Here is a 24,625-nt window from a genome sequence, read left to right as displayed (position 1 = left end):
GTTTAAATCCTTCAGCCTTTGTTGAGGGTGATGATGATGATGATGATGATAATAATCTATCATTATTCTTAATAGTGCTATTAATGTCAACCCAGGGAAAAAGTTCCGTTCTTCCCCACTCGAAATACGACCAGCCAAAGCGATCCCTCGGAGCGACGCACCTTCAGAGGGAAACTAGTGATTGTAAAGTAATCACCTGCTGAACCATCCTGCAAAAGGAGGGAGGGGAAGAGTGCTGCAGGCACTGCAAGCCTAGGATGAGATGCGTGAGAGAGCCCGGTGCAAGAGGAATGAGGATGAGGGGCGGGCGGTTCACAAGGCGATGCTATGCAAAAGATTTTAAATCCACCGCATTGCATTGTGTGTTCTTGCAGAAGGCTGCCTGAGCTTGCTGAAAATGCTGCTCCATTTTTAAAGGTTGGCCCAAGCCTTCCTGATGTTTCATGCCCCACCAGGCATAAGGCTTTGCGTATAAGCATTCCCAAATGAGAAGAACTGAACTGACCTACCTACCTATTCCTCTCCATGGAAGAATTGAACCTACGTTTTTTTTTTTATTCAATAGTAGAATTTTTGTAGGCTGCTGTCTCCCTCTTGTGGGCCAAATTAAAAAGGGGCTCCCTTAAAAATAAACATTTTTCTGCTCCTGTGGCTTTTCGGGGGAGATGCAGGAGGACACATCTGCCCACTTCCAGCTGCAGCAGAGACTGCCTTAAGATGGCGCCAAGCTCTGCAATTTATAGTTTTATATTGCCCGTGTCACAATAGACTGATGACATCACAATGTTGAAACGTTGTCATGTCTATGCATTGAATGAAGAAATATGTCCTTTTAAAGGAAACGTGCATTGGACGTTTTTGCACCCCAAATGCTGCGCCATCTTTAAAGGTTGGCCTGAGCCTTCCTGACGTTTCATGCACTACCAGGCATAAGGCCTTGCCCATAAGCATTCCCCAAATGACAAGAACTGAACCAACCTACCTGCCTACCTACCTACCTATTCCTGTCCATGGAAGAATTGAACCTACCTTTTTTTTACATGCTACAGCCGCGGACAATTAGATTTTTGTAGGCCGCTGTCTCCCCCTTGTGGGCTTAATTAAATAGGTGCTCTGTTAAAAATAAAAATTATCCAGCTCCTGTGACTTCTCGGGGGAGATACAGGAGGACACATCTGCCCACTTCCAGCTGCAGCAGAGACTGCCTTAAGATGGCCGCCAACTCTGGCGTTTATAGTTCTATACTGCCCGTGTCACAATACACTGATGACATCACAATGTAGTCTCAACTGCCAGACAGCTGGGCTCATTAGCATACAGTGTGGATGCATGTCTGTGTATCTGTCTATCTATCTATTTATCTATCTATCGATATATTATATAATATAATCATAAAGACTATTATTAATCAATATAGAGGATAGAAACTACATATAATATATTATAAATATTTATTTATATATTATAATTAATTTATATATATTTATAATCTATCTATAATCTAGATATAATCCATATCTATAATTCACAGCCTTCCATCATTCCGAGGTTGGTATAATGCTAGAGTGTAGGGTGATAAGTAAATTTCTTGAAAGCGCTGCGGAATAAATTGGTGCTTTACAAATAGCAAGATTTATTTTTATATATAATCCATATCTATAGTTATGTATGGTGGGAAAAAGGCCTGCTGTACGTTTAAATCCTTCAGCCTTTGTTGAGGGTGATGATGATGATGATGATGATAATAATCTATCATTATTCTTAATAGTGCTATTAATGTCAACCCAGGGAAAAAGTTCCGTTCTTCCCCACTCGAAATACGACCAGCCAAAGCGATCCCTCGGAGCGACGCACCTTCAGAGGGAAACTAGTGATTGTAAAGTAATCACCTGCTGAACCATCCTGCAAAAGGAGGGAGGGGAAGAGTGCTGCAGGCACTGCAAGCCTAGGATGAGATGCGTGAGAGAGCCCGGTGCAAGAGGAATGAGGATGAGGGGCGGGCGGTTCACAAGGCGATGCTATGCAAAAGATTTTAAATCCACCGCATTGCATTGTGTGTTCTTGCAGAAGGCTGCCTGAGCTTGCTGAAAATGCTGCTCCATTTTTAAAGGTTGGCCCAAGCCTTCCTGATGTTTCATGCCCCACCAGGCATAAGGCTTTGCGTATAAGCATTCCCAAATGAGAAGAACTGAACTGACCTACCTACCTATTCCTCTCCATGGAAGAATTGAACCTACGTTTTTTTTTTTATTCAATAGTAGAATTTTTGTAGGCTGCTGTCTCCCTCTTGTGGGCCAAATTAAAAAGGGGCTCCCTTAAAAATAAACATTTTTCTGCTCCTGTGGCTTTTCGGGGGAGATGCAGGAGGACACATCTGCCCACTTCCAGCTGCAGCAGAGACAGCCTTAAGATGGCGCCAAGCTCTGCAATTTATAGTTTTATATTGCCCGTGTCACAATAGACTGATGACATCACAATGTTGAAACGTTGTCATGTCTATGCATTGAATGAAGAAATATGTCCTTTTAAAGGAAACGTGCATTGGACGTTTTTGCACCCCAAATGCTGCGCCATCTTTAAAGGTTGGCCTGAGCCTTCCTGACGTTTCATGCACTACCAGGCATAAGGCCTTGCCCATAAGCATTCCCCAAATGACAAGAACTGAACCAACCTACCTGCCTACCTACCTACCTATTCCTGTCCATGGAAGAATTGAACCTACCTTTTTTTTACATGCTACAGCCGCGGACAATTAGATTTTTGTAGGCCGCTGTCTCCCCCTTGTGGGCTTAATTAAATAGGTGCTCTGTTAAAAATAAAAATTATCCAGCTCCTGTGACTTCTCGGGGGAGATACAGGAGGACACATCTGCCCACTTCCAGCTGCAGCAGAGACTGCCTTAAGATGGCCGCCAACTCTGGCGTTTATAGTTCTATACTGCCCGTGTCACAATACACTGATGACATCACAATGTAGTCTCAACTGCCAGACAGCTGGGCTCATTAGCATACAGTGTGGATGCATGTCTGTGTATCTGTCTATCTATTTATCTATCTATCGATATATTATATAATATAATCATAAAGACTATTATTAATCAATATAGAGGATAGAAACTACATATAATATATTATAAATATTTATTTATATATTATAATTAATTTATATATATTTATAATCTATCTATAATCTAGATATAATCCATATCTATAATTCACAGCCTTCCATCATTCCGAGGTTGGTATAATGCTAGAGTGTAGGGTGATAAGTAAATTTCTTGAAAGCGCTGCGGAATAAATTGGTGCTTTACAAATAGCAAGATTTATTTTTATATATAATCCATATCTATAGTTATGTATGGTGGGAAAAAGGCCTGCTGTACGTTTAAATCCTTCAGCCTTTGTTGAGGGTGATGATGATGATGATGATGATAATAATCTATCATTATTCTTAATAGTGCTATTAATGTCAACCCAGGGAAAAAGTTCCGTTCTTCCCCACTCGAAATACGAGCAGCCAAAGCGATCCCTCGGAGCGACGCACCTTCAGAGGGAAACTAGTGATTGTAAAGTAATCACCTGCTGAACCATCCTGCAAAAGGAGGGAGGGGAAGAGTGCTGCAGGCACTGCAAGCCTAGGATGAGATGCGTGAGAGAGCCCGGTGCAAGAGGAATGAGGATGAGGGGCGGGCGGTTCACAAGGCGATGCTATGCAAAAGATTTTAAATCCACCGCATTGCATTGTGTGTTCTTGCAGAAGGCTGCCTGAGCTTGCTGAAAATGCTGCTCCATTTTTAAAGGTTGGCCCAAGCCTTCCTGATGTTTCATGCCCCACCAGGCATAAGGCTTTGCGTATAAGCATTCCCAAATGAGAAGAACTGAACTGACCTACCTACCTATTCCTCTCCATGGAAGAATTGAACCTACGTTTTTTTTTTTATTCAATAGTAGAATTTTTGTAGGCTGCTGTCTCCCTCTTGTGGGCCAAATTAAAAAGGGGCTCCCTTAAAAATAAACATTTTTCAGCTCCTGTGGCTTTTCGGGGGAGATGCAGGAGGACACATCTGCCCACTTCCAGCTGCAGCAGAGACTGCCTTAAGATGGCCGCCAAGCTCTGGCATTTATAGTTCTATATTGCCCGTGTCACAATAGACTGATGACATCACAATGTTGAAACGTTGTCATGTCTATGCATTGAATGAAGAAATATGTCCTTTTAAAGGAAACGTGCATTGGACGTTTTTGCCCCCCAAATGCTGCGCCATCTTTAAAGGTTGGCCTGAGCCTTCCTGACGTTTCATGCACTACCAGGCATAAGGCCTTGCCCATAAGCATTCCCCAAATGACAAGAACTGAACCAACCTACCTGCCTACCTACCTACCTATTCCTGTCCATGGAAGAATTGAACCTACCTTTTTTTTAAATGCTACAGCCGCGGACAATTAGATTTTTGTAGGCCGCTGTCTCCCCCTTGTGGGCTTAATTAAATAGGTGCTCTGTTAAAAATAAAAATTATCCAGCTCCTGTGACTTCTCGGGGGAGATACAGGAGGACACATCTGCCCACTTCCAGCTGCAGCAGAGACTGCCTTAAGATGGCCGCCAACTCTGGCGTTTATAGTTCTATACTGCCCGTGTCACAATACACTGATGACATCACAATGTAGTCTCAACTGCCAGACAGCTGGGCTCATTAGCATACAGTGTGTATGCATGTCTGTGTATCTGTCTATCTATTTATCTATCTATCGATATATTATATAATATAATCATAAAGACTATTATTAATCAATATAGAGGATAGAAACTACATATAATATATTATAAATATTTATTTATATATTATAATTAATTTATATATATTTATAATCTATCTATAATCTAGATATAATCCATATCTATAATTCACAGCCTTCCATCATTCCGAGGTTGGTATAATGCTAGAGTGTAGGGTGATAAGTAAATTTCTTGAAAGCGCTGCGGAATAAATTGGTGCTTTACAAATAGCAAGATTTATTTTTATATATAATCCATATCTATAGTTATGTATGGTGGGAAAAAGGCCTGCTGTACGTTTAAATCCTTCAGCCTTTGTTGAGGGTGATGATGATGATGATGATAATAATCTATCATTATTCTTAATAGTGCTATTAATGTCAACCCAGGGAAAAAGTTCCGTTCTTCCCCACTCGAAATACGAGCAGCCAAAGCGATCCCTCGGAGCGACGCACCTTCAGAGGGAAACTAGTGATTGTAAAGTAATCACCTGCTGAACCATCCTGCAAAAGGAGGGAGGGGAAGAGTGCTGCAGGCACTGCAAGCCTAGGATGAGATGCGTGAGAGAGCCCGGTGCAAGAGGAATGAGGATGAGGGGCGGGCGGTTCACAAGGCGATGCTATGCAAAAGATTTTAAATCCACCGCATTGCATTGTGTGTTCTTGCAGAAGGCTGCCTGAGCTTGCTGAAAATGCTGCTCCATTTTTAAAGGTTGGCCCAAGCCTTCCTGATGTTTCATGCCCCACCAGGCATAAGGCTTTGCGTATAAGCATTCCCAAATGAGAAGAACTGAACTGACCTACCTACCTATTCCTCTCCATGGAAGAATTGAACCTACGTTTTTTTTTTTTATTCAATAGTAGAATTTTTGTAGGCTGCTGTCTCCCTCTTGTGGGCCAAATTAAAAAGGGGCTCCCTTAAAAATAAACATTTTTCAGCTCCTGTGGCTTTTCGGGGGAGATGCAGGAGGACACATCTGCCCACTTCCAGCTGCAGCAGAGACTGCCTTAAGATGGCCGCCAAGCTCTGGCATTTATAGTTCTATATTGCCCGTGTCACAATAGACTGATGACATCACAATGTTGAAACGTTGTCATGTCTATGCATTGAATGAAGAAATATGTCCTTTTAAAGGAAACGTGCATTGGACGTTTTTGCACCCCAAATGCTGCGCCATCTTTAAAGGTTGGCCTGAGCCTTCCTGACGTTTCATGCACTACCAGGCATAAGGCCTTGCCCATAAACATTCCCCAAATGACAAGAACTGAACCAACCTACCTGCCTACCTACCTACCTATTCCTGTCCATGGAAGAATTGAACCTACCTTTTTTTTAAATGCTACAGCCGCGGACAATTAGATTTTTGTAGGCCGCTGTCTCCCCCTTGTGGGCTTAATTAAATAGGTGCTCTGTTAAAAATAAAAATTATCCAGCTCCTGTGACTTCTCGGGGGAGATACAGGAGGACACATCTGCCCACTTCCAGCTGCAGCAGAGACTGCCTTAAGATGGCCGCCAACTCTGGCGTTTATAGTTCTATACTGCCCGTGTCACAATACACTGATGACATCACAATGTAGTCTCAACTGCCAGACAGCTGGGCTCATTAGCATACAGTGTGTATGCATGTCTGTGTATCTGTCTATCTATCTATTTATCTATCTATCGATATATTATATAATATAATCATAAAGACTATTATTAATCAATATAGAGGATAGAAACTACATATAATATATTATAAATATTTATTTATATATTATAATTAATTTATATATATTTATAATCTATCTATAATCTAGATATAATCCATATCTATAATTCACAGCCTTCCATCATTCCGAGGTTGGTATAATGCTAGAGTGTAGGGTGATAAGTAAATTTCTTGAAAGCGCTGCGGAATAAATTGGTGCTTTACAAATAGCAAGATTTATTTTTATATATAATCCATATCTATAGTTATGTATGGTGGGAAAAAGGCCTGCTGTACGTTTAAATCCTTCAGCCTTTGTTGAGGGTGATGATGATGATGACGATGATAATAATCTATCATTATTCTTAATAGTGCTATTAATGTCAACCCAGGGAAAAAGTTCCGTTCTTCCCCACTCGAAATACGACCAGCCAAAGCGATCCCTCGGAGCGACGCACCTTCAGAGGGAAACTAGTGATTGTAAAGTAATCACCTGCTGAACCATCCTGCAAAAGGAGGGAGGGGAAGAGTGCTGCAGGCACTGCAAGCCTAGGATGAGATGCGTGAGAGAGCCCGGTGCAAGAGGAATGAGGATGAGGGGCGGGCGGTTCACAAGGCGATGCTATGCAAAAGATTTTAAATCCACCGCATTGCATTGTGTGTTCTTGCAGAAGGCTGCCTGAGCTTGCTGAAAATGCTGCTCCATTTTTAAAGGTTGGCCCAAGCCTTCCTGATGTTTCATGCCCCACCAGGCATAAGGCTTTGCGTATAAGCATTCCCAAATGAGAAGAACTGAACTGACCTACCTACCTATTCCTCTCCATGGAAGAATTGAACCTACGTTTTTTTTTTATTCAATAGTAGAATTTTTGTAGGCTGCTGTCTCCCTCTTGTGGGCCAAATTAAAAAGGGGCTCCCTTAAAAATAAACATGTTTCAGCTCCTGTGGCTTTTCGGGGGAGATGCAGGAGGACACATCTGCCCACTTCCAGCTGCAGCAGAGACTGCCTTAAGATGGCCGCCAAGCTCTGGCATTTATAGTTCTATATTGCCCGTGTCAAAATAGACTGATGACATCACAATGTTGAAACGTTGTCATGTCTATGCATTGAATGAAGAAATATGTCCTTTTAAAGGAAACGTGCATTGGACGTTTTTGCACCCCAAATGCAGCGCCATCTTTAAAGGTTGGCCTGAGCCTTCCTGACGTTTCATGCACTACCAGGCATAAGGCCTTGCCCATAAGCATTCCCCAAATGACAAGAACTGAACCAACCTACCTGCCTACCTACCTACCTATTCCTGTCCATGGAAGAATTGAACCTACCTTTTTTTTAAATGCTACAGCCGCGGACAATTAGATTTTTGTAGGCCGCTGTCTCCCCCATGTGGGCTTAATTAAATAGGTGCTCTGTTAAAAATAAAAATTATCCAGCTCCTGTGACTTCTCGGGGGAGATACAGGAGGACACATCTGCCCACTTCCAGCTGCAGCAGAGACTGCCTTAAGATGGCCGCCAACTCTAGCGTTTATAGTTCTATACTGCCCGTGTCACAATACACTGATGACATCACAATGTAGTCTCAACTGCCAGACAGCTGGGCTCATTAGCATACAGTGTGTATGCATGTCTGTGTATCTGTCTATCTATCTATTTATCTATCTATCGATATATTATATAATATAATCATAAAGACTATTATTAATCAATATAGAGGATAGAAACTACATATAATATATTATAAATATTTATTTATATATTATAATTAATTTATATATATTTATAATCTATCTATAATCTAGATATAATCCATATCTATAATTCACAGCCTTCCATCATTCCGAGGTTGGTATAATGCTAGAGTGTAGGGTGATAAGTAAATTTCTTGAAAGCGCTGCGGAATAAATTGGTGCTTTACAAATAGCAAGATTTATTTTTATATATAATCCATATCTATAGTTATGTATGGTGGGAAAAAGGCCTGCTGTACGTTTAAATCCTTCAGCCTTTGTTGAGGGTGATGATGATGATGATGATGATAATAATCTATCATTATTCTTAATAGTGCTATTAATGTCAACCCAGGGAAAAAGTTCCGTTCTTCCCCACTCGAAATACGACCAGCCAAAGCGATCCCTCGGAGCGACGCACCTTCAGAGGGAAACTAGTGATTGTAAAGTAATCACCTGCTGAACCATCCTGCAAAAGGAGGGAGGGGAAGAGTGCTGCAGGCACTGCAAGCCTAGGATGAGATGCGTGAGAGAGCCCGGTGCAAGAGGAATGAGGATGAGGGGCGGGCGGTTCACAAGGCGATGCTATGCAAAAGATTTTAAATCCACCGCATTGCATTGTGTGTTCTTGCAGAAGGCTGCCTGAGCTTGCTGAAAATGCTGCTCCATTTTTAAAGGTTGGCCCAAGCCTTCCTGATGTTTCATGCCCCACCAGGCATAAGGCTTTGCGTATAAGCATTCCCAAATGAGAAGAACTGAACTGACCTACCTACCTATTCCTCTCCATGGAAGAATTGAACCTACGTTTTTTTTTTTATTCAATAGTAGAATTTTTGTAGGCTGCTGTCTCCCTCTTGTGGGCCAAATTAAAAAGGGGCTCCCTTAAAAATAAACATTTTTCTGCTCCTGTGGCTTTTCGGGGGAGATGCAGGAGGACACATCTGCCCACTTCCAGCTGCAGCAGAGACTGCCTTAAGATGGCCGCCAAGCTCTGGCATTTATAGTTCTATATTGCCCGTGTCACAATAGACTGATGACATCACAATGTTGAAACGTTGTCATGTCTATGCATTGAATGAAGAAATATGTCCTTTTAAAGGAAACGTGCATTGGACGTTTTTGCACCCCAAATGCTGCGCCATCTTTAAAGGTTGGCCTGAGCCTTCCTGACGTTTCATGCACTACCAGGCATAAGGCCTTGCCCATAAGCATTCCCCAAATGACAAGAACTGAACCAACCTACCTGCCTACCTACCTACCTATTCCTGTCCATGGAAGAATTGAACCTACCTTTTTTTTACATGCTACAGCCGCGGACAATTAGATTTTTGTAGGCCGCTGTCTCCCCCTTGTGGGCTTAATTAAATAGGTGCTCTGTTAAAAATAAAAATTATCCAGCTCCTGTGACTTCTCGGGGGAGATACAGGAGGACACATCTGCCCACTTCCAGCTGCAGCAGAGACTGCCTTAAGATGGCCGCCAACTCTGGCGTTTATAGTTCTATACTGCCCGTGTCACAATACACTGATGACATCACAATGTAGTCTCAACTGCCAGACAGCTGGGCTCATTAGCATACAGTGTGGATGCATGTCTGTGTATCTGTCTATCTATCTATTTATCTATCTATCGATATATTATATCATATAATCATAAAGACTATTATTAATCAATATAGAGGATAGAAACTACATATAATATATTATAAATATTTATTTATATATTATAATTAATTTATATATATTTATAATCTATCTATAATCTAGATATAATCCATATCTATAATTCACAGCCTTCCATCATTCCGAGGTTGGTATAATGCTAGAGTGTAGGGTGATAAGTAAATTTCTTGAAAGCGCTGCGGAATAAATTGGTGCTTTACAAATAGCAAGATTTATTTTTATATATAATCCATATCTATAGTTATGTATGGTGGGAAAAAGGCCTGCTGTACGTTTAAATCCTTCAGCCTTTGTTGAGGGTGATGATGATGATGATGATGATAATAATCTATCATTATTCTTAATAGTGCTATTAATGTCAACCCAGGGAAAAAGTTCCGTTCTTCCCCACTCGAAATACGACCAGCCAAAGCGATCCCTCGGAGCGACGCACCTTCAGAGGGAAACTAGTGATTGTAAAGTAATCACCTGCTGAACCATCCTGCAAAAGGAGGGAGGGGAAGAGTGCTGCAGGCACTGCAAGCCTAGGATGAGATGCGTGAGAGAGCCCGGTGCAAGAGGAATGAGGATGAGGGGCGGGCGGTTCACAAGGCGATGCTATGCAAAAGATTTTAAATCCACCGCATTGCATTGTGTGTTCTTGCAGAAGGCTGCCTGAGCTTGCTGAAAATGCTGCTCCATTTTTAAAGGTTGGCCCAAGCCTTCCTGATGTTTCATGCCCCACCAGGCATAAGGCTTTGCGTATAAGCATTCCCAAATGAGAAGAACTGAACTGACCTACCTACCTATTCCTCTCCATGGAAGAATTGAACCTACGTTTTTTTTTTTATTCAATAGTAGAATTTTTGTAGGCTGCTGTCTCCCTCTTGTGGGCCAAATTAAAAAGGGGCTCCCTTAAAAATAAACATTTTTCAGCTCCTGTGGCTTTTCGGGGGAGATGCAGGAGGACACATCTGCCCACTTCCAGCTGCAGCAGAGACTGCCTTAAGATGGCCGCCAAGCTCTGGCATTTATAGTTCTATATTGCCCGTGTCACAATAGACTGATGACATCACAATGTTGAAACGTTGTCATGTCTATGCATTGAATGAAGAAATATGTCCTTTTAAAGGAAACGTGCATTGGACGTTTTTGCCCCCCAAATGCTGCGCCATCTTTAAAGGTTGGCCTGAGCCTTCCTGACGTTTCATGCACTACCAGGCATAAGGCCTTGCCCATAAGCATTCCCCAAATGACAAGAACTGAACCAACCTACCTGCCTACCTACCTACCTATTCCTGTCCATGGAAGAATTGAACCTACCTTTTTTTTAAATGCTACAGCCGCGGACAATTAGATTTTTGTAGGCCGCTGTCTACCCCTTGTGGGCTTAATTAAATAGGTGCTCTGTTAAAAATAAAAATTATCCAGCTCCTGTGACTTCTCGGGGGAGATACAGGAGGACACATCTGCCCACTTCCAGCTGCAGCAGAGACTGCCTTAAGATGGCCGCCAACTCTGGCGTTTATAGTTCTATACTGCCCGTGTCACAATACACTGATGACATCACAATGTAGTCTCAACTGCCAGACAGCTGGGCTCATTAGCATACAGTGTGGATGCATGTCTGTGTATCTGTCTATCTATCTATTTATCTATCTATCGATATATTATATAATATAATCATAAAGACTATTATTAATCAATATAGAGGATAGAAACTACATATAATATATTATAAATATTTATTTATATATTATAATTAATTTATATATATTTATAATCTATCTATAATCTAGATATAATCCATATCTATAATTCACAGCCTTCCATCATTCCGAGGTTGGTATAATGCTAGAGTGTAGGGTGATAAGTAAATTTCTTGAAAGCGCTGCGGAATAAATTGGTGCTTTACAAATAGCAAGATTTATTTTTATATAGAATCCATATCTATAGTTATGTATGGTGGGAAAAAGGCCTGCTGTACGTTTAAATCCTTCAGCCTTTGTTGAGGGTGATGATGATGATGACGATGATAATAATCTATCATTATTCTTAATAGTGCTATTAATGTCAACCCAGGGAAAAGGTTCCGTTCTTCCCCACTCGAAATACGACTAGCCAAAGCGATCCCTCGGAGCGACGCACCTTCAGAGGGAAACTAGTGATTGTAAAGTAATCACCTGCTGAACCATCCTGCAAAAGGAGGGAGGGGAAGAGTGCTGCAGGCACTGCAAGCCTAGGATGAGATGCGTGAGAGAGCCCGGTGCAAGAGGAATGAGGATGAGGGGCGGGCGGTTCACAAGGCGATGCTATGCAAAAGATTTTAAATCCACCGCATTGCATTGTGTGTTCTTGCAGAAGGCTGCCTGAGCTTGCTGAAAATGCTGCTCCATTTTTAAAGGTTGGCCCAAGCCTTCCTGATGTTTCATGCCCCACCAGGCATAAGGCTTTGCGTATAAGCATTCCCAAATGAGAAGAACTGAACTGACCTACCTACCTATTCCTCTCCATGGAAGAATTGAACCTACGTTTTTTTTTTTATTCAATAGTAGAATTTTTGTAGGCTGCTGTCTCCCTCTTGTGGGCCAAATTAAAAAGGGGCTCCCTTAAAAATAAACATTTTTCAGCTCCTGTGGCTTTTCGGGGGAGATGCAGGAGGACACATCTGCCCACTTCCAGCTGCAGCAGAGACTGCCTTAAGATGGCCGCCAAGCTCTGGCATTTATAGTTCTATATTGCCCGTGTCACAATAGACTGATGACATCACAATGTTGAAACGTTGTCATGTCTATGCATTGAATGAAGAAATATGTCCTTTTAAAGGAAACGTGCATTGGACGTTTTTGCACCCCAAATGCTGCGCCATCTTTAAAGGTTGGCCTGAGCCTTCCTGACGTTTCATGCACTGCCAGGCATAAGGCCTTGCCCATAAGCATTCCCCAAATGACAAGAACTGAACCAACCTACCTGCCTACCTACCTACCTATTCCTGTCCATGGAAGAATTGAACCTACCTTTTTTTTAAATGCTACAGCCGCGGACCATTAGATTTTTGTAGGCCGCTGTCTCCCCCTTGTGGGCTTAATTAAATAGGTGCTCTGTTAAAAATAAAAATTATCCAGCTCCTGTGACTTCTCGGGGGAGATACAGGAGGACACATCTGCCCACTTCCAGCTGCAGCAGAGACTGCCTTAAGATGGCCGCCAACTCTGGCGTTTATAGTTCTATACTGCCCGTGTCACAATACACTGATGACATCACAATGTAGTCTCAACTGCCAGACAGCTGGGCTCATTAGCATACAGTGTGTATGCATGTCTGTGTATCTGTCTATCTATCTATTTATCTATCTATCGATATATTATATAATATAATCATAAAGACTATTATTAATCAATATAGAGGATAGAAACTACATATAATATATTATAAATATTTATTTATATATTATAATTAATTTATATATATTTATAATCTATCTATAATCTAGATATAATCCATATCTATAATTCACAGCCTTCCATCATTCCGAGGTTGGTATAATGCTAGAGTGTAGGGTGATAAGTAAATTTCTTGAAAGCGCTGCGGAATAAATTGGTGCTTTACAAATAGCAAGATTTATTTTTATATATAATCCATATCTATAGTTATGTATGGTGGGAAAAAGGCCTGCTGTACGTTTAAATCCTTCAGCCTTTGTTGAGGGTGATGATGATGATGACGATGATGATAATCTATCATTATTCTTAATAGTGCTATTAATGTCAACCCAGGGAAAAGGTTCCGTTCTTCCCCACTCGAAATACGACCAGCCAAAGCGATCCCTCGGAGCGACGCACCTTCAGAGGGAAACTAGTGATTGTAAAGTAATCACCTGCTGAACCATCCTGCAAAAGGAGGGAGGGGAAGAGTGCTGCAGGCACTGCAAGCCTAGGATGAGATGCGTGAGAGAGCCCGGTGCAAGAGGAATGAGGATGAGGGGCGGGCGGTTCACAAGGCGATGCTATGCAAAAGATTTTAAATCCACCGCATTGCATTGTGTGTTCTTGCAGAAGGCTGCCTGAGCTTGCTGAAAATGCTGCTCCATTTTTAAAGGTTGGCCCAAGCCTTCCTGATGTTTCATGCCCCACCAGGCATAAGGCTTTGCGTATAAGCATTCCCAAATGAGAAGAACTGAACTGACCTACCTACCTATTCCTCTCCATGGAAGAATTGAACCTACGTTTTTTTTTTTATTCAATAGTAGAATTTTTGTAGGCTGCTGTCTCCCTCTTGTGGGCCAAATTAAAAAGGGGCTCCCTTAAAAATAAACATTTTTCAGCTCCTGTGGCTTTTCGGGGGAGATGCAGGAGGACACATCTGCCCACTTCCAGCTGCAGCAGAGACTGCCTTAAGATGGCCGCCAAGCTCTGGCATTTATAGTTCTATATTGCCCGTGTCACAATAGACTGATGACATCACAATGTTGAAACGTTGTCATGTCTATGCATTGAATGAAGAAATATGTCCTTTTAAAGGAAACGTGCATTGGACGTTTTTGCACCCCAAATGCTGCGCCATCTTTAAAGGTTGGCCTGAGCCTTCCTGACGTTTCATGCACTGCCAGGCATAAGGCCTTGCCCATAAGCATTCCCCAAATGACAAGAACTGAACCAACCTACCTGCCTACCTACCTACCTATTCCTGTCCATGGAAGAATTGAACCTACCTTTTTTTTAAATGCTACAGCCGCGGACCATTAGATTTTTGTAGGCCGCTGTCTCCCCCTTGTGGGCTTAATTAAATAGGTGCTCTGTTAAAAATAAAAATTATCCAGCTCCTGTGACTTCTCGGGGGAGATACAGGAGGACACATCTGCCCACTTCCAGCCGCAGCAGAGACTGCCTTAAGATGGCCGCCAACTCTGGCGTTTATAGTTCTATACTGCCCGTGTCACAATACACTGATGACATCACAATGTAGTCTCAACTGCCAGACAGCTGGGCTCATTAGCATACAGTGTGTATGCATGTCTGTGTATCTGTCTATCTATCTATTTATCTATCTATCGATATATTATATAATATAATCATAAAGACTATTATTAATCAATATAGAGGATAGAAACTACATATAATATATTATAAATATTTATTTATATATTATAATTAATTTATATATATTTATAATCTATCTATAATCTAGATATAATCCATATCTATAATTCACAGCCTTCCATCATTCCGAGGTTGGTATAATGCTAGAGTGTAGGGTGATAAGTAAATTTCTTGAAAGCGCTGCGGAATAAATTGGTGCTTTACAAATAGCAAGATTTATTTTTATATATAATCCATATCTATAGTTATGTATGGTGGGAAAAAGGCCTGCTGTACGTTAAATCCTTCAGCCTTTGTTGAGGGTGATGATGATGATGACGATGATAATAATCTATCATTATTCTTAATAGTGCTATTAATGTCAACCCAGGGAAAAAGTTCCGTTCTTCCCCACTCGAAATACGACCAGCCAAAGCGATCCCTCGGAGCGACGCACCTTCAGAGGGAAACTAGTGATTGTAAAGTAATCACCTGCTGAACCATCCTGCAAAAGGAGGGAGGGGAAGAGTGCTGCAGGCACTGCAAGCCTAGGATGAGATGCGTGAGAGAGCCCGGTGCAAGAGGAATGAGGATGAGGGGCGGGCGGTTCACAAGGCGATGCTATGCAAAAGATTTTAAATCCACCGCATTGCATTGTGTGTTCTTGCAGAAGGCTGCCTGAGCTTGCTGAAAATGCTGCTCCATTTTTAAAGGTTGGCCCAAGCCTTCCTGATGTTTCATGCCCCACCAGGCATAAGGCTTTGCATATAAGCATTCCCAAATGAGAAGAACTGAACTGACCTACCTACCTATTCCTCTCCATGGAAGAATTGAACCTACGTTTTTTTTTTTATTCAATAGTAGAATTTTTGTAGGCTGCTGTCTCCCTCTTGTGGGCCAAATTAAAAAGGGGCTCCCTTAAAAATAAACATTTTTCAGCTCCTGTGGCTTTTCGGGGGAGATGCAGGAGGACACATCTGCCCACTTCCAGCTGCAGCAGAGACTGCCTTAAGATGGCCGCCAAGCTCTGGCATTTATAGTTCTATATTGCCCGTGTCACAATAGACTGATGACATCACAATGTTGAAGCGCTGTCATGTCTATGCATTGAATGAAGAAATATGTCCTTTTAAAGGAAACGTGCATTGGACGTTTTTGCACCCCAAATGCTGCGCCATCTTTAAAGGTTGGCCTGAGCCTTCCTGACGTTTCATGCACTACCAGGCATAAGGCCTTGCCCATAAGCATTCCCCAAATGACAAGAACTGAACCAACCTACCTGCCTACCTACCTACCTATTCCTGTCCATGGAAGAATTGAACCTACCTTTTTTTTAAATGCTACAGCCGCGGACAATTAGATTTTTGTAGGCCGCTGTCTCCCCCTTGTGGGCTTAATTAAATAGGTGCTCTGTTAAAAATAAAAATTATCCAGCTCCTGTGACTTCTCGGGGGAGATACAGGAGGACACATCTGCCCACTTCCAGCTGCAGCAGAGACTGCCTTAAGATGGCCGCCAACTCTGGCGTTTATAGTTCTATACTGCCCGTGTCACAATACACTGATGACATCACAATGTAGTCTCAACTGCCAGACAGCTGGGCTCATTAGCATACAGTGTGTATGCATGTCTGTGTATCTGTCTATCTATCTATTTATCTATCTATCGATATATTATATAATATAATCATAAAGACTATTATTAATCAATATAGAGGATAGAAACTACATATAATATATTATAAATATTTATTTATATATTATAATTAATTTATATATATTTATAATCTATCTATAATCTAGATATAATCCATATCTATAATTCACAGCCTTCCATCATTCCGAGGTTGGTATAATGCTAGAGTGTAGGGTGATAAGTAAATTTCTTGAAAGCGCTGCGGAATAAATTGGTGCTTTACAAATAGCAAGATTTATTTTTATATATAATCCATATCTATAGTTATGTATGGTGGGAAAAAGGCCTGCTGTACGTTTAAATCCTTCAGCCTTTGTTGAGGGTGATGATGATGATGATGATGATAATAATCTATCATTATTCTTAATAGTGCTATTAATGTCAACCCAGGGAAAAAGTTCCGTTCTTCCCCACTCGAAATACGACCAGCCAAAGCGATCCCTCGGAGCGACGCACCTTCAGAGGGAAACTAGTGATTGTAAAGTAATCACCTGCTGAACCATCCTGCAAAAGGAGGGAGGGGAAGAGTGCTGCAGGCACTGCAAGCCTAGGATGAGATGCGTGAGAGAGCCCGGTGCAAGAGGAATGAGGATGAGGGGCGGGCGGTTCACAAGGCGATGCTATGCAAAAGATTTTAAATCCACCGCATTGCATTGTGTGTTCTTGCAGAAGGCTGCCTGAGCTTGCTGAAAATGCTGCTCCATTTTTAAAGGTTGGCCCAAGCCTTCCTGATGTTTCATGCCCTACCAGGCATAAGGCTTTGCGTATAAGCATTCCCAAATGAGAAGAACTGAACTGACCTACCTACCTATTCCTCTCCATGGAAGAATTGAACCTACGTTTTTTTTTTAATTCAATAGTAGAATTTTTGTAGGCTGCTGTCTCCCTCTTGTGGGCCAAATTAAAAAGGGGCTCCCTTAAAAATAAACATTTTTCAGCTCCTGTGGCTTTTCGGGGGAGATGCAGGAGGACACATCTGCCCACTTCCAGCTGCAGCAGAGACTGCCTTAAGATGGCCGCCAAGCTCTGGCATTTATAGTTCTATATTGCCCGTGTCACAATAGACTGATGACATCACAATGTTGAAGCGCTGTCATGTCTATGCATTGAATGAAGAAATATGTCCTTTTAAAGGAAACGTGCATTGGACGTTTTTGCACCCCAAATGCTGCGCCATCTTTAAAGGTTGGCCTGAGCCTTCCTGACGTTTCATGCACTACCAGGCATAAGGCCTTGCCCATAAGCATTCCCCAAATGACAAGAACTGAACCAACCTACCTGCCTACCTACCTACCTATTCCTGTCCATGGAAGAATTGAACCTACCTTTTTTTTAAATGCTACAGCCGCGGACAATTAGATTTTTGTAGGCCGCTGTCTCCCCCTTGTGGGCTTAATTAAATAGGTGCTCTGTTAAAAATAAAAATTATCCAGCTCCTGTGACTTCTCGGGGGAGATACAGGAGGACACATCTGCCCACTTCCAGCCGCAGCAGAGACTGCCTTAAGATGGCCGCCAACTCTGGCGTTTATAGTTCTATACTGCCCGTGTCACAATACACTGATGACATCACAATGTAGTCTCAACTGCCAGACAGCTGGGCTCATTAGCATACAGTGTGTATGCATGTCTGTGTATCTGTCTATCTATCTATTTATCTATCTATCGATATATTATATAATATAATCATAAAGACTATTATTAATCAATATAGAGGATAGAAACTACATATAATATGTTATAAATATTTATTTATATATTATAATTAATTTATATATATTTATAATCTATCTATAATCTAGATATAATCCATATCTATAATTCACAGCCTTCCATCATTCCGAGGTTGGTATAATGCTAGAGTGTAGGGTGATAAGTAAATTTCTTGAAAGCGCTGCGGAATAAATTGGTGCTTTACAAATAGCAAGATTTATTTTTATATATAATCCATATCTATAGTTATGTATGGTGGGAAAAAGGCCTGCTGTACGTTTAAATCCTTCAGCCTTTGTTGAGGGTGATGATGATGATGATGATGATAATAATCTATCATTATTCTTAATAGTGCTATTAATGTCAACCCAGGGAAAAAGTTCCGTTCTTCCCCACTCGAAATACGACCAGCCAAAGCGATCCCTCGGAGCGACGCACCTTCAGAGGGAAACTAGTGATTGTAAAGTAATCACCTGCTGAACCATCCTGCAAAAGGAGGGAGGGGAAGAGTGCTGCAGGCACTGCAAGCCTAGGATGAGATGCGTGAGAGAGCCCGGTGCAAGAGGAATGAGGATGAGGGGCGGGCGGTTCACAAGGCGATGCTATGCAAAAGATTTTAAATCCACCGCATTGCATTGTGTGTTCTTGCAGAAGGCTGCCTGAGCTTGCTGAAAATGCTGCTCCATTTTTAAAGGTTGGCCCAAGCCTTCCTGATGTTTCATGCCCCACCAGGCATAAGGCTTTGCGTATAAGCATTCCCAAATGAGAAGAACTGAACTGACCTACCTACCTATTCCTCTCCATGGAAGAATTGAACCTACGTTTTTTTTTTTTATTCAATAGTAGAATTTTTGTAGGCTGCTGTCTCCCTCTTGTGGGCCAAATTAAAAAGGGGCTCCCTTAAAAATAAACATTTTTCAGCTCCTGTGGCTTTTCGGGGGAGATGCAGGAGGACACATCTGCCCACTTCCAGCTGCAGCAGAGACTGCCTTAAGATGGCCGCCAAGCTCTGCCATTTATAGTTCTATATTGCCCGTGTCACAATAGACTGATGACATCACAATGGTGAAACGTTGTCATGTCTATGCATTGAATGAAGAAATATGTCCTTTTAAAGGAAACGTGCATTGGACGTTTTTGCACCCCAAATGTTGCGCCATCTTTAAAGGTTGGCCTGAGCCTTCCTGACGTTTCATACACTGCCAGGCATAAGGCCTTGCCCATAAGCATTCCCCAAATGACAAGAACTGAACCAACCTACCTGCCTACCTACCTACCTATTCCTGTCCATGGAAGAATTGAACCTACCTTTTTTTTAAATGCTACAGCCGCGGACAATTAGATTTTTGTAGGCCGCTGTCTCCCCCTTGTGGGCTTAATTAAATAGGTGCGCTGTTAAAAATAAAAATTATCCAGCTCCTGTGACTTCTCGGGGGAGATACAGGAGGACACATCTGCCCACTTCCAGCTGCAGCAGAGACTCCCTTAAGATGGCCGCCAACTCTGGCGTTTATAGTTCTATACTGCCCGTGTCACAATACACTGATGACATCACAATGTAGTCTCAACTGCCAGACAGCTGGGCTCATTAGCATACAGTGTGTATGCATGTCTGTGTATCTGTCTATCTATCTATTTATCTATCTATCGATATATTATATAATATAATCATAAAGACTATTATTAATCAATGTAGAGGATAGAAACTACATATAATATATTATAAATATTTATTTATATATTATAATTAATTTATATATATTTATAATCTATCTATAATCTAGATATAATCCATATCTATAATTCACAGCCTTCCATCATTCCGAGGTTGGTATAATGCTAGAGTGTAGGGTGATAAGTAAATTTCTTGAAAGCGCTGCGGAATAAATTGGTGCTTTACAAATAGCAAGATTTATTTTTATATATAATCCATATCTATAGTTATGTGTGGTGGGAAAAAGGCCTGCTGTACGTTTAAATCCTTCAGCCTTTGTTGAGGGTGATGATGATGATGATGATGACGATGATAATAATCTATCATTATTCTTAATAGTGCTATTAATGTCAACCCAGGGAAAAAGTTCCGTTCTTCCCCACTCGAAATACGACCAGCCAAAGCGATCCCTCGGAGCGACGCACCTTCAGAGGGAAACTAGTGATTGTAAAGTAATCACCTGCTGAACCATCCTGCAAAAGGAGGGAGGGGAAGAGTGCTGCAGGCACTGCAAGCCTAGGATGAGATGCGTGAGAGAGCCCGGTGCAAGAGGAATGAGGATGAGGGGCGGGCGGTTCACAAGGCGATGCTATGCAAAAGATTTTAAATCCACCGCATTGCATTGTGTGTTCTTGCAGAAGGCTGCCTGAGCTTGCTGAAAATGCTGCTCCATTTTTAAAGGTTGGCCCAAGCCTTCCTGATGTTTCATGCCCCACCAGGCATAAGGCTTTGCGTATAAGCATTCCCAAATGAGAAGAACTGAACTGACCTACCTACCTATTCCTCTCCATGGAAGAATTGAACCTACGTTTTTTTTTTATTCAATAGTAGAATTTTTGTAGGCTGCTGTCTCCCTCTTGTGGGCCAAATTAAAAAGGGGCTCCCTTAAAAATAAACATTTTTCAGCTCCTGTGGCTTTTCGGGGGAGATGCAGGAGGACACATCTGCCCACTTCCAGCTGCAGCAGAGACTGCCTTAAGATGGCCGCCAAGCTCTGGCATTTATAGTTCTATATTGCCCGTGTCACAATAGACTGATGACATCACAATGTTGAAACGTTGTCATGTCTATGCATTGAATGAAGAAATATGTCCTTTTAAAGGAAACGTGCATTGGACGTTTTTGCACCCCAAATGCTGCGCCATCTTTAAAGGTTGGCCTGAGCCTTCCTGACGTTTCATGCACTACCAGGCATAAGGCCTTGCCCATAAGCATTCCCCAAATGACAAGAACTGAACCAACCTACCTGCCTACCTACCTACCTATTCCTGTCCATGGAAGAATTGAACCTACCTTTTTTTTAAATGCTACAGCCGCGGACAATTAGATTTTTGTAGGCCGCTGTCTCCCCCTTGTGGGCTTAATTAAATAGGTGCTCTGTTAAAAATAAAAATTATCCAGCTCCTGTGACTTCTCGGGGGAGATACAGGAGGACACATCTGCCCACTTCCAGCTGCAGCAGAGACTGCCTTAAGATAGCCGCCAACTCTGGCGTTTATAGTTCTATACTGCCCGTGTCACAATACACTGATGACATCACAATGTAGTCTCAACTGCCAGACAGCTGGGCTCATTAGCATACAGTGTGTATGCATGTCTGTGTATCTGTCTATCTATCTATTTATCTATCTATCGATATATTATATAATATAATCATAAAGACTATTATTAATCAATATAGAGGATAGAAACTACATATAATATATTATAAATATTTATTTATATATTATAATTAATTTATATATATTTATAATCTATCTATAATCTAGATATAATCCATATCTATAATTCACAGCCTTCCATCATTCCGAGGTTGGTATAATGCTAGAGTGTAGGGTGATAAGTAAATTTCTTGAAAGCGCTGCGGAATAAATTGGTGCTTTACAAATAGCAAGATTTATTTTTATATACAATCCATATCTATAGTTATGTATGGTGGGAAAAAGGCCTGCTGTACGTTTAAATCCTTCAGCCTTTGTTGAGGGTGATGATGATGATGACGATGATAATAATCTATCATTATTCTTAATAGTGCTATTAATGTCAACCCAGGGAAAAAGTTCCGTTCTTCCCCACTCGAAATACGACCAGCCAAAGCGATCCCTCGGAGCGACGCACCTTCAGAGGGAAACTAGTGATTGTAAAGTAATCACCTGCTGAACCATCCTGCAAAAGGAGGGAGGGGAAGAGTGCTGCAGGCACTGCAAGCCTAGGATGAGATGCGTGAGAGAGCCCGGTGCAAGAGGAATGAGGATGAGGGGCAGGCGGGTCACAAGGCGATGCTATGCAAAAGATTTTAAATCCACCGCATTGCATTGTGTGTTCTTGCAGAAGGCTGCCTGAGCTTGCTGAAAATGCTGCTCCATTTTTAAAGGTTGGCCCAAGCCTTCCTGATGTTTCATGCCCCACCAGGCATAAGGCTTTGCGTATAAGCATTCCCAAATGAGAAGAACTGAACTGACCTACCTACCTATTCCTCTCCATGGAAGAATTGAACCTACGTTTTTTTTTTTATTCAATAGTAGAATTTTTGTAGGCTGCTGTCTCCCTCTTGTGGGCCAAATTAAAAAGGGGCTCCCTTAAAAATAAACATTTTTCAGCTCCTGTGGCTTTTCGGGGGAGATGCAGGAGGACACATCTGCCCACTTCCAGCTGCAGCAGAGACTGCCTTAAGATGGCCGCCAAGCTCTGGCATTTATAGTTCTATATTGCCCGTGTCACAATAGACTGATGACATCACAATGTTGAAACGTTGTCATGTCTATGCATTGAATGAAGAAATATGTCCTTTTAAAGGAAACGTGCATTGGACGTTTTTGCACCCCAAATGTTGCGCCATCTTTAAAGGTTAGCCTGAGCCTTCCTGACGTTTCATGCACTGCCAGGCATAAGGCCTTGCCCATAAGCATTCCCCAAATGACAAGAACTGAACCAACCTGCCTACCTACCTACCTATTCCTGTCCATGGAAGAATTGAACCTACCTTTTTTTTAAATGCTACAGCCGCGGACAATTAGATTTTTGTAGGCCGCTGTCTCCCCCTTGTGGGCTTAATTAAATAGGTGCGCTGTTAAAAATAAAAATTATCCAGCTCCTGTGACTTCTCGGGGGAGATACAGGAGGACACATCTGCCCACTTCCAGCTGCAGCAGAGACTGCCTTAAGATGGCCGCCAACTCTGGCGTTTATAGTTCTATACTGCCCGTGTCACAATACACTGATGACATCACAATGTAGTCTCAACTGCCAGACAGCTGGGCTCATTAGCATACAGTGTGTATGCATGTCTGTGTATCTGTCTATCTATCTATTTATCTATCTATCGATATATTATATAATATAATCATAAAGACTATTATTAATCAATATAGAGGATAGAAACTACATATAATATATTATAAATATTTATTTATATATTATAATTAATTTATATATATTTATAATCTATCTATAATCTAGATATAATCCATATCTATAATTCACAGCCTTCCATCATTCCGAGGTTGGTATAATGCTAGAGTGTAGGGTGATAAGTAAATTTCTTGAAAGCGCTGCGGAATAAATTGGTGCTTTACAAATAGCAAGATTTATTTTTATATATAATCCATATCTATAGTTATGTATGGTGGGAAAAAGGCCTGCTGTACGTTTAAATCCTTCAGCCTTTGTTGAGGGTGATGATGATGATGATGATGATAATAATCTATCATTATTCTTAATAGTGCTATTAATGTCAACCCAGGGAAAAAGTTCCGTTCTTCCCCACTCGAAATACGACCAGCCAAAGCGATCCCTCGGAGCGACGCACCTTCAGAGGGAAACTAGTGATTGTAAAGTAATCACCTGCTGAACCATCCTGCAAAAGGAGGGAGGGGAAGAGTGCTGCAGGCACTGCAAGCCTAGGATGAGATGCGTGAGAGAGCCCGGTGCAAGAGGAATGAGGATGAGGGGCGGGCGGTTCACAAGGCGATGCTATGCAAAAGATTTTAAATCCACCGCATTGCATTGTGTGTTCTTGCAGAAGGCTGCCTGAGCTTGCTGAAAATGCTGCTCCATTTTTAAAGGTTGGCCCAAGCCTTCCTGATGTTTCATGCCCCACCAGGCATAAGGCTTTGCGTATAAGCATTCCCAAATGAGAAGAACTGAACTGACCTACCTACCTATTCCTCTCCATGGAAGAATTGAACCTACGTTTTTTTTTTAATTCAATAGCAGAATTTTTGTAGGCTGCTGTCTCCCTCTTGTGGGCCAAATTAAAAAGGGGCTCCCTTAAAAATAAACATTTTTCAGCTCCTGTGGCTTTTCGGGGGAGATGCAGGAGGACACATCTGCCCACTTCCAGCTGCAGCAGAGACTGCCTTAAGATGGCCGCCAAGCTCTGGCATTTATAGTTCTATATTGCCCGTGTCACAATAGACTGATGACATCACAATGTTGAAACGTTGTCATGTCTATGCATTGAATGAAGAAATATGTCCTTTTAAAGGAAACGTGCATTGGACGTTTTTGCACCCCAAATGTTGCGCCATCTTTAAAGGTTGGCCTGAGCCTTCCTGACGTTTCATGCA

The sequence above is a fragment of the Eleutherodactylus coqui genome, chromosome 2 (genome assembly GCF_035609145.1).
Source record: "Eleutherodactylus coqui strain aEleCoq1 chromosome 2, aEleCoq1.hap1, whole genome shotgun sequence".
Lineage (NCBI taxonomy): Eukaryota > Metazoa > Chordata > Amphibia > Anura > Eleutherodactylidae > Eleutherodactylus > Eleutherodactylus coqui.
This window is presented reverse-complemented; position numbering follows the sequence as displayed.